The 15,019-nt window shown below is 44.0% G+C and overlaps 1 protein-coding gene across 5 annotated transcripts in view; it reads left to right on the top strand.

Annotated features, from left to right (window-relative positions):
• The window catches only part of FYN (FYN proto-oncogene, Src family tyrosine kinase), a 213,035-nt gene that overhangs the window by 90,402 nt on the left and 107,614 nt on the right, over window positions 1-15,019 (top strand). For all 5 annotated transcript variants that reach the window (XM_070795494.1, XM_019967194.2, XM_019967195.2 and 2 more), the window contains one exon: window positions 9,599-9,668. The gene's annotated coding sequence lies outside the window, so the exon portion shown is untranslated. The remainder of the gene's footprint in view (window positions 1-9,598; window positions 9,669-15,019) is intronic.

Genomic DNA, 15,019 nt, shown 5'->3' on the forward strand with positions numbered 1-15,019 from the left:
GTTCCTCTTCACTTTCTGCCATAAGGGTGTTGTCATCTGCATATCTGAGGTTACTGATATTTGTCCTGGCAATCTTGATTCCAGCTTGTGCTTCTTCCAGCCCAGCGTTTCTCATAATGTACTCTGCATAGAAGTTAAGTGAGCAGGGTGACAATATACAGCCTTGACGTACTCCTTTTCCTATTTGGGAAAGTTGTTCCATGTCCAGTTCTAACTCTTGCTTCCTGACCTGCATATAGGTTTCTCAAGAGGCAGGTCAGGTGGTCTGGTATTCCCATCTCTTTCAGAATTTTCCACAGTTTATTGTGATCCACACAGTCAAAGGCTTTGGCATAGTCAGTAAAGCAGAAATAGATGTTTTTCTGGAACTCTCTTGCTTTTTCATGATCCAGCGGGTGTTGGCAAATTGATCTCTGGTTCCTCTGCCTTTTCTAAAACCAGCTTGAACATCTGGAAGTTCACGGTTCACATATTGCTGAAGCCTGGCTTGGAGAATTTTGAGCATTACTTTACTAGCGTGTGAGATAGTGCAATTGTGCAGTAGTTTGAGCATCCTTTGGCATTGCCTTTCTTTGGGATTGGAATGAAAACTGACCTTTTCCAGTCCTGTGGCCACTGCTGAGTTTTCCAAATTTGCTGGCATATTGAGTGCAGCACTTTCACAGCATCATCTTTCAGGATTTGAAATAGCTCAACTGGAATTCCATCACCTCCACTAGCTTTGTTCATAGTGATACTTTCTAAGGCCCACTTGACTTCACATTCCAGGATGTCTGGCTCTAGGTGAGTGATCACACCATCGTGATTATCTGGGTCATGAAGCCTCTTTTTTGTACAGTTCTTCTGTGTACTCTTGCCATCTCTTCTTACTATCTTCTGCTTCTGTTAGGTCCATACCATTTCTGTCCTTTATCGAGCCCATCTTTGCATGAAATGTTCCCTTGGTATCTCTAATTTTCTTGAAGAGATCTCTAGTCTTCCCCCATTCTGTTGTTTTCCTCTATTTCTTTGCATTGATCGCTGAAGAAGGCTTTCTTATCTCTTCTTGCTATTCTTTGGAACTCTGCATTCAGATGCTTATATCTTTCCTTTTCTCCTTTGCTTTTCACTTCTCTTCTTTTCACAGCTATTTGTAAGGCTTCCCCACTCAGCCGTTTTGCATTTTTGCATTTCTTTTCCACAGGGATGGTCTTGATCCCTGTCTCCTGTACAGTGTCACAAACCTCATTCCATAGTTCATCAGGCACTCTATCTATCAGATCTAGTCCCTTAAATCTATTTCTCACTTCCACTGCATAATCATAAGGGATTTGATTTAGGTCATACCTGAATGTTCTAGTGGTTTCCCCTACTTTCTTCAATTTAAGTCTGAATTTGGCAATAAGGAATTTATTATCTGAGCCACAGTCAGCTCCCGGTCTTGTTTTTGCTGACTGTATAGAGCTTTTCCATCTTTGGCTGCAAAGAATATAATCAATCTGATTTTGGTGTTGACCATCTGGTGATGTTCATGTGTAGAGTCTTCTCGTGTGTTGTTGGAAGAGGGTGTTTGCTATGACCAGTGCGTTCTCTTGGCAAAACTCTATTAGCCTTTGCCCTGCTTCATTCCGTATTCCAAGGCCAAATTTGCCTGTTACTCCAGGTGTTTCTTGACTTCCTACTTTTGCATTCCAGTCCTCTATAATGAAAAGGACATCTTTTTGGAGTGTTAGTCCTAAAAGGTCTTGTAGGTCTTCATAGAACCGTTCAACTTCAGCTTCTTCAGCGTTACTGGTTAGGGCATAGACTTGGATTACTGTGATATTGAATGGTTTGCCTTGGAAATGAATAGAGATCATTCTGTCATTTTTGAGATTGCATCCAAGTACTGCATTTCAGACTCTTTTGTTGACCATGATGGCTACTCCATTTCTTCTAAGGGATTCCTGCCCACAGTAGTAGGTATAATGGTCATCTGAGTTAAATTCACCCTTTCCAGTCCATTTCAGTTCGCTGATTCCTAGGAATGTCGATGTTCACTCTTGTCATCTCCTGTTTGACCACTTCCAATTTGCCTTGATTCATGGACCTGACATTCCAGGTTCCTTTGCAATATTGCTCTTTACAGCATCGGACCTTGCTTCTATCACCAGTCACATCCACAACTGGGTATTGTTTTTGCTTTGGCTCCATCCCTTCATTCTTTCTGGAGTTATTTCTCCACTGATCTCCAGTAGCATATTGGGCACCTACCAACCTGGGGAGTTCCTCTTTTAGTAATGTTTTTAATGGTTTTCAGTGTTAAGGTCTTACACATTTTAAAATTTACTTTTAATTATTTTTATAAATTTATTTTTTTCTTATACATCTTTTATTGGACTTATTCCTAGATATTTGATATTTTTGATGAAGATTTGTTTTGATGCAGCAAAAAGCAGAGGAAGAGAAGAAAAGCTTCTACTGGGTTTACTGCCTCACATTATTAAGGAATTTTCCCACATTTACCAAGCTTAGCAGGGCTAAGGTTTAAGTTGAGGTCTCACTGGGTCTAAGTAAGGGTCTGGCAAATAAATTAGTTAGTCCTTCAGAAATGCAAGGTTTAGAAGAGATGAAGTGGTTCAAAACATGGGATCCTCAGATTTAGGTAAAATGGGTCCTTGGTAGAGAAATATTAGAGGAATTGACTTTGCCATGCTGCCACATGGAGAACCATGGGTGGAAGAGATGTTGAGGACACAATGCAGATGTTGGATGGGGAAGGAGTCTAGTTCTGGGGTTTCCAGTGTTCTTAGAACACTAAACTCCCCAGAAGTGCTGAGTGGGACAGGAGGATGGCCCAGGTGGTGGTGTTTTGCGTCCTTTCCTCCTTGAACCAGAGCTGTTCTGTTCTACTTTTATCTATTATGTTGGAGTATAGCATATGTGTTGAAAATGCACATGTATGGACATCTGCATGTGATTGCACAAGGTTCTATACTAAAAAAAAAAAAAAAAATAGCTTAAAGACTACCAGACTTTGGAAGGAATGATGCTAAAGCTGAAACTCCAGTACTTTGGCCACCTCATGTGAAGAGTTGACTCATTGGAAAAGCCTCTGATGCTGGGAGGGATTGGGGGCAAGAGGAGAAGGGGACGACAGAGGATGAGATGGCTGGATGGCATCACTGACTCGATGGACGTGAGTCTGAGTGAACTCCGGGAGTTGGTGATGGACAGGGAGGCCTGGCGTGCTGCAATTCATGGGGTCGCAAAGAGTCAGACACGACTGAGCCACTGATCTGATCTGACCTGATCTGACCAGACTAGATATTCTTTAACATTCCATTCAGCCCCAGGATTCTGGGATTTTAATATTCTAGCCAGCCTACATTTCAGGGACTCTGCAGACATCATTATTAACCTTGATCTTGGTAGCATGGTGATACTGTGTGCATATCCAGGGCTTTCCCAGGAGCCACTGCAGAATGTCTGTTTTAGAGGGTCTTGAGAGTGGTTATCAGGTTGGAAGAGGGCTTGGGTACTTGCCCAGCTGCATCATAGCAAAGCAGTGCTTTTGTTCAGACTCATATTGCAAATCACTAGAAATAGCTTCATTCACTGAGTATACTACAAAACAGAGTTTCTGTTTTATTTTTACCTGATACCTAAGGAATGTGATCACCTGGTAGAAACTCATTGCCCAAAAGAAAAGGAAGACATAATTTTTATATATACTTCATTCTCTTTTGTCTTATGGAAGCAGAATCTTATTCCTCCTGACAGTCATTCAGGAGTCAGCGGCATTCACTTCATTTATTTCTTTCCCAAATAAAACTTCAATATAGAGCTTTAAATATAACAATCATCATTATCATAAATAATAATTATTAATAATATATTACAAATTAATGATGTATAATAAATTATTGTGTGAAGGAAGAGAAGGAATTATATCACTACTACTCTTACTGCTGGGGTTGATAGAGGTTACAGGGAGCCCTAGAGCCCCATCCAGGCCCTCGGACCACTCCTTTGCATGACAGCTCAACCACTTGTGCCCAGGAGCCCAAAATATGTACCTGAGAGCTGCCTCCTAGGAGGCAAGGATAAGCTCCTTTGCTGGTTTGGGGCTGCTCTGCTGCTCCAAGAGCCTGAGTGCCCCTCATCCTGGCAACAGCTAGTGAGAGAGAAGCAGCGGCCCCTTCTAGTCTGACCTTCCTGCCCTCTCATCCTTGGGTCGGTAACCCCTTTGTGCTGGCTGAGGGCCCTCCACGCTCATCTCTTTGTCTACCCTTCACTCTTTTCTTCTACCCTTTACTCCCGCTCCAGCAAATAATAAAGCAAACAGCCACCACAGCCTCGTTTGAGTCTTCCCAACTTGTGGTAACGCCAGAAGGACCAGGGCCCCTGCAGTCAGGGAGAGCAGATGGGCCAGTGTTGCCTGCTTGGTGCACCCCTCTCTCTCCCCCACGAAGGAGGCCCCGTTTCCTAGTGAACTCTGTTTTTTGCTTCCCATTCTCCTCCCTTGTGATTGGGCTTTGTTTGCTCACTTGCTCGTTTAATGCATCATCCTGCCATTTGGAGCTCCTTAGTTTTGCAGACAGTTGACTTTGGACTTGCAGGGAACACTGTCAAATGCCCAGCTTGCACCTCACGCTGCACAGGACAGCTGTAGCACAGGAGAGCTGTGGAGGGGAGGGGAAGTCACCCTCTCTAGCCCCTGTTCCCTTTCCTTTGCTTTTGAAAATAAGACAGCAGAGACTCAAACAGCTGCTCCTTAACGGGTGGGCCCTACAAGCATGCTGGCTTTATCATCATCCCTCACCAGCTAGAGGAAGACTTGGGAGCCCCATTCCAGAACTCGCTAATGTGGTCACAGAGGTGAACTAAAAAAGGATCAAGCCCTGTGAAAGCAACAAAATGACTAGAAGTGCCTCCTCTGTGTGAGGCAGTGGGCCAGGCAAGGTGTCAGTGGTTCAAAGATAGATATAGAGTAAGTTCCTGGCTCAAGGATCTGGCTCACTTCTGGTAGAGGTGTAAACAGTGAGATGAATTCCAATGGATTGGACAAGAACTTCAGGGAGAGATTTATGTTTCAGTTGGGCTGGAGGGGCAGGTTGAGTCACCATTCTTGCAGGTGGAGGTAAGGGTGCATGGGAGGGAAGAACGGGGCAGGTGAAGGCCCAGAGGAGGGACAGGTGCTGGGAACAGCAAATGCTTTGGTAAGGCTGGGCATGATGGAGAAAAAAGAAATGGGCGATAAGGCCGAGTTGGGTCTGGAATGATGGTGGTTGACTTGGAGTACAAAGCTGAAGAGTGTGAGTCTGTGTAAGTCTTTGGTCTTTCTAACCATATTACTACCCTGAGGTTCCTAGGGGGTGGCTTAGAGGCACTTCAGGGGCCAAAGGTTCAGAGCCCTTCCTTGCTCATTGTACTGGGTTACCTTTCACTTAAGAGGGTTCCCATTGGCCTGTGCCAAGCACCCATTCACTTACCTAGTCCATCAGTCTGCAAATACTGAGAACCTCCTGTATGTCTAGCCCTTACTCCGTTCTGCTGGGAGACCGTGGAAGGTTTTTGGTTTTTTGTTTGTGTGTTTCATTGTGTTTGTTTGTTTTTGTTTTCTGTACAGAAGGTTTTGACCCAGTGACAGACTAGCAAGAGCCGTGGGTCAGCAACCTGAGTTATATTTCTGTCTCTGCCACCCACTCATAAATCCTTAAGCAAGTCTCCTGACCTCACTGGGAGTAGTTTATCACCTGAAAAGTGTAGAACTAGACTGGTAAATCGTTCCCAACTGAGACATTCTAGGACTGCCATGATCAGTGCGTGATCTATAATGCAAAACTTTCCTTTCTGTCAAGAGATTCAGAAAAGGAGAGACCAGAGGCAGAAAGACCAGGTAGGAGGTGATGGCAAGAACATCTGTGGGGCGCCTTACGGATCTGAGTGAGGCCTTTCACTCAACAAGTGCAGTACTTAGTGCCAGACGTTGCCCTGAGCATGGACATGTATCAGTGACCAATACAGAGCCTCTGCTTTCAAGGTACTTCCTGTATAGAGGGCAGTGGTGGGACTGGAACAGGAGTGACAGATTGAGAGATGTAGTTTGAAACTAAGAACAAAGGGTGTTAGTTGGAGCTGTGGAAGTGTATGAGGTACTAGAGAAGAGAAAGGACAAAGGTTTAGAGGGAAAGAGAAACCTGGGATGACGGAACCTTCTGTGGAAAGCCAACGAATGTTCACTCCATGATAGAAAACACATTCTGTGTCATGCCAAAACAACAAACTTGTCCCCCAAAATATCCTGGTGTGGCTGCGAAGCTATGACACTAAAGAGAAAATGTCTGTTTAGACACTCAGTTCTCCTTGATTACATCATTCCCATATATGAAGCAAAATGACACCAGAGCCATGTATAGGTTTATATTATATAATGTGAAGTGTTAGTCACTCAGTTGTGTCCGACTCTTTGTGACCCCATGGACTGTAGCCCACCAGGCTCCCCTGTCCATGGAATTCTCCAGGCAAGAATAGTGGAGTGGGTTGCCATTCCCTTCTCTGAGGAATCTTCCTGACCCAGGGATGAAACCTGGGTCTCCCGCATTGCAGGCAGTCTCTTTACCAACTGATCCACCAGGAAAACCCTGGGTTTATATAATAACTGATCTATTTGCTTTCCTCAGAAAGGTCTCTAATAAGTACCAATGATATGTAAAAGTAGTGTGGGCAGCTGCCTAAGTTGCTAGCCCTTTAAATCTTTTCCCAGAGCAGCTGTCTCTCTCCCATTCATTCATTCATTCATTCTCTCTCTCTCCAAGTTATTGGCCTGCATCCAGAGCAGATTCTGAGAGCCTCAAGCTTTTCCTTATTTACCCTTCAGTAATTACATATCACAGGTTGTTTGCTCTATGAGAGTCTGGGGCTGAGCAATTAGTTTCCCATTGTCTTCGCAGGAAATGATATCCATGTGACTTCTGCAGAAGGCAACTGTTGACCACTCTGGTTAAAAGAATTTGGAAAGCATTCAGCACTTCCTCTGGTTGGTCATTCAGACTGGCTGATTGGGAAAGCTTTTGGAAATGTGCAGAGCAAATAATGGTTGACAGAACCAGAAATACTACTGGGTCAGTCCCTGAACAAAAGAGGCCTCTGAACTGTTCCTCGTGTCTCTCGATGCACTGACTTGTCTGGAGCCCTTCACTGTGTGGCTCAGCATGGTGCCTCGGCATTCTATTCTTTTTATAATACTTCCTGGGGAATGATCAGTCAGGACGCTTTCCAGCTGCAGATAATTGACTATCCAATTTAAGGAGGAAGGCAATGGCACCCCACTCCAGTACTCTTGCCTGAAAAATCCATGGACAGAGGAGCCTGGTAGGCTGCAGTCCATGGGGTTGCTAAGAGTCCGGAACGACTGAGCGACTTCACTTTCACTTTTCGCTTTCATGCATTGGAGAAGGAAATGGCAACCCACTCCAGTGTTCTTGCCTGGAGAATCCCAGGGATGGGGAAGCCTGGTGGGCTGCCGTCTCTGGGTCGCACAGAGTCGGACACGACTGAAGCGACTTAACAGCAGTGCAATATGAAATTTATTGAAAGTCCAGTAGCTCTGCAGACTTTAGGGTTGACTGAATGCAAACACCCCCAGCTCTACTTTCCTGAGTTTCTTCTGTCTTTGCATCCTCTGTGGGCCAACTTTATCTTGTTGGAGCAAGATAGCTGCAGAAGTCCCAGACATCACATCCCACACAGCATTCAGGAGGGACTTTGTCCCAGAAGAATGAGAAGCTCCCAGCAAAACATTCTGCATCTGTTGTTGGCCTGGATAGGATCACATGCCCAGTCTTGAACCAGTCACTGGCAACAGGAATGAGTTTCCCTTAGATCAGTGAATCTCAAACTGTAGCATGCTCACAGGTCACTTGGGATCTTGTAAAACGGCTTCCGGTTCAGTAGGTTAGAGGCAAGACTTCAGAGCTGACATTTCTCAGAAGCTCCCAGGTGATGCTGACATTGCTGCTGGGCACACTGCAAAGCCTTAGACCACGCAGGTCCCCACCCCACCCCAGCTGGTAGTGCTGTCACCTGCCCACAAGGACTGTGGCTGGAGAAACATGGGGGATCTGTTAGGAAGAAGGAAGAGGGAATGGCCCCATGCAAATAAAAACTGTATCAGAGATACTTGTATCCAGTGCATAACAAGCATATTACCTTTAAAGCAGGAGCCACAGGAGGTCTATGATACAGCAGTAAAAACAAAAAGCACTTGCAGTACTAGTTGTGGTGTGGGAGCACCAACAAACACATTATTATTTGTTTATTCTTGAGGTTGTATACATTGCCATTTTTGAAACAAAAAATTAAAGTCATGCTACTTTCTTGATTCTCATTCAGCTATTTTTATTTAATGCCATATACCTAATGTGACTCAAAGGGAACGAGTTCAAATGAAGTGGATTTACATATCCTTAAGTATAAAAGAGTATGCCAAGTCTAGCCATCGTTCTTTGAGCTGCTGTCTGATTGTTGTCTTAGTTACTGGGGAGGGAGGGTACACCCCCACTCATCCTATGAGTCACTTGACATGACGTTGGGGCGTGGAAGATGCTGTCTGTCAGTGGTGAATTTCTGCCAGTGCAAATGGTCACAGTGCCCTTATACATGATGTTTAGTGGAGAAAATCATTATGCTGTCTACATTGAAAAGGAAGAACTATTTTGTTATCTTGTGTGGGCTGGGGGGGGTAGGTTTATTGACAAAAGACACACAGGAGTCCTGAAGTGCTGTAATTTGGGGAAAAAGGCTGTTAAGACTGAAGGACCAGCGTTCCTCCTGATCACAGACTCAGGGGGGCCCAGAGTGGAATATGCAGCCAGGTGTTGAGTAAACCCACCTGGGTGGTACCCAGAGGGACTGCCGTCTCCAGAATCACATGCAGACAACACTCTGTGAGGGAGATGGAGTTTTCCTGCTCCATCTGCTTGACCCGCCCACTCTGAAACCACAGCTTCACATCTGTGAGACCTGTGGGAGGGCAGAGCAACTCTTACTAACTGTCCTCACCTACACAGGTCACCAAAGTGCCTGTACCCAGGGAATTACCGACCCTGACACCTTCAGAGGTTCTCGGCTCCTCTGGACCAGCTGGGGAAAGCTGCTGGGCTCCGAGCTCCAGCAAGGCAGGAACTGTGCTCACATCACACCAGTGCCCCATGGATAGGCATGATGACTGAACAGGAAGATGGTCAGCCCCACTGACCGAGCATTCACTTTTTAAGGAGAAATGAAAGAGGGGAACACTTTGTTGTGTAACTTCAGTAATTTACCAGCTAAATATACAACGTTTCAGTGTCCCGTCCACATATTTAGAACCTCAAGGACTGCCAGTTAGAGACGAAATAATATTAGCTGATCCTGTGTGCTACAGGCAAGGTGGCACTATGATTCATCAATTGGTTCAAACGATGTTGACTGAATGTCGTCCTACTGTGTGCACTGTGAGGCATGGCAACGAGAGTTTGGTCCATGGATGGGTGCCCAGAATAGGGAAGACATGGTTTCCAGAAGGGAAACACAATATATACTTAATTACTTCTGCCTAATGATGCATTTTTCATTTCGTTGTGGTATTTTTCAGGACCAGTCCAGCAGCTGTATTAGAAGACATGTGGTATATATAAAGTTTGTGATCGTTGGGGGAAATTTTGGTAAGTGTCACTGCCTTTATCTCTGATACCTTGTGAAGTACGTGGTGCTCATAAAGGGAAGCCAGGGCTTTGTCTCTGCATCTTTTAAATCTGCTCTGCACTTGACAAAATGGATTTTATAATTAAATGTGACACTCAATTGGTATTTTCTGACAGTACGACATTTTTTCTTGTCATTGCTGGTGTTATTAAAAAGTATGGGGTTTTCTAAGATATAATAAGTCTAGATTTTAGGAAACCTTCCAGATGTGGGATGAAGAATACCCTGGACCATTTAGCTTATGTTCTAAGCCACCCATGGAATATGTGAGTAATTAACTTGCAAACCAAAAGAAGTGGGGAAAAAAAATGTTTCTAGGTTTCCAGAGCAGAGAGATCCTTCCAGTCTATTTGTTGAAATGAAAGAGAAACAAGCAGTTAGCTGCTTGGGGAATGGGACGTGAAAGGGAATTAAGAATCCAGCATGCCTCATCCCAGCCTGGGACCAGCAGAGCAGTGGTCTGAGACCAGGAACATTAAATTCAGCAGTCACCCAGAAGACCTTGCTAGCAGTAGTCAAAAGGACAGGAGACATGGGTCAAAACCCAAGTTCTACACTTAGCATTTGTTATATAACCTCACTGAGCCTCAGTCTCCTCATCTGTAAAATAAGGCATATAATATTACCTACCTCCTAGGATTGTTGTGAGAATAAAGCAAGCTAAGTAGTGCAGGGATGCTCAATAAAGCAGTTTTTTTTTAACTTATTTTATTGAAATGTAATTAATTTACAGTGTTGTGTTAATTTCTGCCATACAGCAAAGCGATTCATATACATATTCACATATATATACATTCATATATTTTTTCACGTATATATACGTTCATATATATTTTCATGTGTATATATACACACATTCATGTATATGTATATCCATGTTTATATATACACACATTCTTTTCATACTCTTTTCCATTATGGTTTATCACAGGATATTGAATTTAGTTCCTTATGCTATACAATAGGACCTTGTTGTTTATCTATCCTATACATAATAATTCGAATCTACTAATCCAGTCTCCCAATCCCTCCCTCCCACTTGGCAACCACAAGTCTATTATCTATGTCTGTGAAAAGCAGTTATTCTGGATAACAGAACACCCTTGTTTGGAAACTGGACATTTGCCATTGAGGTCAAGCCAGCAAAAGGTGTGCGTGTCTTCCAGAAGAAGAGACGTTGAAGAGGGGCTAGTCACCCCCTGTCTGCTATCACTAGGGACATCACAGCTGGTCACCACAGTCCTTCTCCAGCGTCCACCGCATAGCAAGCAGGGGGAAGCCTCAAGACATTTGCCTTCTTCTCTCACCCTGTCAACCTGTTCTTAAACCAGCTTAGTTAATTTAACTCCCCTTGCTGCCACCTTTGCAGCCAGGTGTGGTCACATTGTTTTAGCTTTGTTCAGTTTGAGAGCTAATGTTATTTTGAATCAAAATGATGAGAAGAGAAAGAACAGGTCAGAAGGTGATGGTGCCCTTGGTTTAGGTCTCAGTTACCATGTTGAGGCTCTCATTTCCAAACCTTTCTTTGGATTTTTTTTGTCTATGCTTATTATTCAGGCTTCACAGAGATTCAGTTACTGGACAGAATTTTTTCTAACTAAAGTCCATATTTATTCACATTTCATCTATTTATCTATTAATTGAAGGATAATTACAGAATTTTGTTGGTTTCTGCCAAACATCATCATGAAGGGCAGAAATATTTGAGCTTTAACTCAAAGAATTTGGCTTTCGGGTGGGACCCTTTACCGGAAGTTGGGAAGAATCAAGAATGTCACTGAGATGAGCTCAGGGTTAAGATTTGGTGTCCAGAGGCGACAACCCTCCAGTTTCAGGGCCTCAAAGAGATGGACATGGCCTCAGGAGTTGTCTGGTCCAGTCTTCCATTAACAAAAAAATAAAACTCTTCTCCAGAATTCTTGACAGAGGGTATTTCACCTTCTTTCAGAGGTGGGATTTGCTATTGCACAGAGGAGCTTTCTCCAATTAAAAAGCAATTCAGGGCACAGGGAAATTTAAAGGGGTGAGAAAATTGTGCTAGCTTTGACTGTACTGGTATTTATACAACTGTAGGCTTTTGTGAAAACTCACATGGCTATACAACAAAAAGGGTGAATTTTGCTATAGTTAATTAAACCTTAATTTTTTTAATGGGGAAAAGAACGAGCAACTAGACAAATACCTGGACATTAGCTCAAATTATTACAAAGAAAGAAAAAGGGAAGGAGAGGAGGAGGGAGGGAAGAAAAGCTATCTAGACCTTCTATTGATCTACAGTATGTGCTCGAGGGAACAGGACTTGGTCTTCTTCCTTCTTCTTTTCAGTGTCTGGACAGTACCTGGCCTGCAGAAGGCCTGTGCTGAGTATTTATTAAATCATCGAGGCCCCTGAGTCACTCTCTAAGCAGATGGAGACAAGCTCACTTACTTTCCCACACACCACCCACTGGATATTTGAAGATGCTCTCCTTCCTCATTCTTCTTCTCTGGGCTGAGTTTAAACTGTCTTTGTTCTTTGACTCTTCATCTCCTGATGTGATTTTCCTTTCTTACCCTGCCCGGTGCCTCTCCTGATTTGCTCCCTATGAGTGGTCTGGGGCTAAAAACGCAGCCTCTGAGGGGATCTGGACCCCAGAAGGGATACAGTGAGTCCCCACTTCTGTAGATGGTGTTAATACACAGCAAGCCTTATCCCCTTCCTTACTAAGGGCTTGGTAACTGGATTGCTTACCAGTAGTCTTCTAAGAATGGAGCTCCTAAAAGTAGGGAGGCTAGTGGTCCATCCGAGAGATCAGGTGGCAGCAAAGCCAGCCTCATCAGTGTCTTGACTGAAATGAAGCCAGGTCCTGCCCCTGGTTTGAGATAGCAGCGGTGCTGTTTATAAGTCTTTCTGGGCAGTACTGTATTTCAGGTCCCACTTCTTCACCAGGAGTCATAGCAAGTTAGAAATTCTAACTATGGGAGGGTGGGTATGTACTATTGGCGTCTAATGGATGGAAGCCAGAGATACTGCTAAAGACCCTAAAATGCACAGGACACGCCCCCTCCATACACACACACATACACACACACACACACATACACACACACACAATCCTGCCCAAGACGTTAGTAGTTCTGAGGCTGTGAAACCAATATGGAAATAATAATATTTTTTTAAAAATCAATGTCTAAGGTACTCATTATTTTGAAGGTTTAAATTTTTTAATGTTTTGACAATTAAATGTAAATATATAACTAGAAAACATAAAGGAGTTTGTTCAAAAAATCACAAATCTGAAAGTGCTCCTAAGAGGCTACATCACCACAGACTCCAAGCCAGAAATGATCTAAATGAATTCAGACAGATGGGTGTCTGAAGACATATACTGAGGACTGTCAGCTAAAGCTGAAAACGAGACTCACACAACTTGGTTCCGGCATTCACACAAAAGAGATTGGCTCGTGTTTTAAATTTCAGCCCGGCTTCTTCAGATGTGTTTGTCTTCAGATGACCTCTGAGATGAGGCAGTATTTCAATCTGGGTTAGCCCATCCTTTTGAATCAAGGGTGTGATTCTGGTGTGATGAGAATGTGCTTAGGGAGGAGAGAGATCTCATTACAGATGATTGAGATTGGGTATTTTGGTACTCAGGGCTGTTTATTTGCATCAATTTCCTAGTGACAGTACAATCTGGTTTAACTGGGAGTCGTTGTGAGCTTGTGTAGCCCGATATGGCTACATTTGCCGAAGCAGGGAGATTAAAGCAACATATGTCAAGTTGTGATATAGGACAATCCACTTGAAAAGACTTTAATTATAGGGCCTATTTTGGGAGGGTAACTGTGCTTTTTGTGAGGTGTATTTTGGGATCCACTAACCCAACTTCAAGGCCAGTAATATCTTCCCAGAAAGGGTGTGGTTGTGTGCTTGTTGCCTAAATATTTTCTTACCCAAAGCTTTGGTATTTGGTACTTTCCTTCGACTTTACTCCCCTTCATTTTTCTTTTCCTGATAATCTTTCCTCTTGCAAGAATGCTATGAAAATGCATTCTGGGAAGCTGGAGAAGAAAAGGATGAAAGATCTCATTTAGATGGCCAAGTCCAGAGATTTAGGGGCGTTACATTATCAGTCTGCTGTTTTTAAGACAAACAGAATTTGGAGGAATGCCCCAAAAGTAATAGTAAGCAGAATCACGGGAGACTATAAAAATGACACGTTGGGGGGAAATATTTACTGTATGTGTCTAGTAGCAGAACTACACACTTACAACTACTTGTTTCCAGTACCCCTTTTCCAACCCACGGGTAATTCTTGTGAGCCATTTCAGTGTTCTTTGGCTAATGATCTGGAGTGAGTTATCTGGTTTTACTTTTGTTCTTTGAGATTCTTGCCTTTTTTCAGCCCTGCCTCAGGTGAATACCTCTGTGTGTGTGTGTGTGTGTGTGTGTGTGTATGTGTGTTGGGAGGGGGGATGGGGAGGGTGGGGCATTGTCTTCCTGCCTAGCTCTTCAGGTGGCTCCCACACACTAACCTATGTGAACCGCAGCTCCATTCTTCCCTTTATCAGGGCGTACAGATTTGCATGCAGCAGCCCTGCCCAGCCTCTCAGATGCCCTTTTGTAAGCATCGTTGGAAGCTTTGGAACAGAGTGGTATGACCTGTTGAAAGCCAGCCCTGTGCATGCTGGCCCTGCTCTGGTGTGCATGAGAGCAGGTGCACCAAGGTTGAGCAGCTGCATCAACCTTGTACTCTTGATCTTTGAATTCCCACGATCAGTTATCCCTTGCTGTCTAAGAGAAGTGTTCTTCTGTCTCCAGGTCAGTTTTGGTGCCGTCCTAAACCAGCCTCATTGAAGCTGCATTGAGGCTGTCCTCCTGCTTGTCTGCCCCAGTAGCTCATGTACTTAGAATCCACTCTAAAATTCACACTGTTGTGTGGTTGTTACCTCCAGCAACACCTGTATACCAGAATGTCCCACTTATGGAGGGAAAACATTTTCAGAATAAGTAGCTGGCAAGTATTCTAGAACACGACTGGAGAGCTGACATTGTGTCCTACATCTCACCTAGGATCCAGGTGATGGGACCCAGCCACCCCCCAGCCCTGCCCCTAATTGGCAGGCTGCCCACATGTTGAATGCACGTGATGATACCATTTGTATAACCCACTTAGGTTCATAAGAAGCTGCCACGCATTTGCTGCTCCCAAACCACCTCTTAGGTGGTGGAGCAGGTGCCAGATAAAATCTTTTGCTCAGAGACTATAGCCTTAGTCTCAGGCAGGGGCGTTTGGGAGTGCAGACCTGTTTGTTGTCCTGCTCTCAAAGA

Source organism: Bos indicus, chromosome 9 (assembly GCF_029378745.1).
Source record: "Bos indicus isolate NIAB-ARS_2022 breed Sahiwal x Tharparkar chromosome 9, NIAB-ARS_B.indTharparkar_mat_pri_1.0, whole genome shotgun sequence".
Classification (NCBI taxonomy): Eukaryota; Metazoa; Chordata; class Mammalia; order Artiodactyla; family Bovidae; genus Bos; species Bos indicus.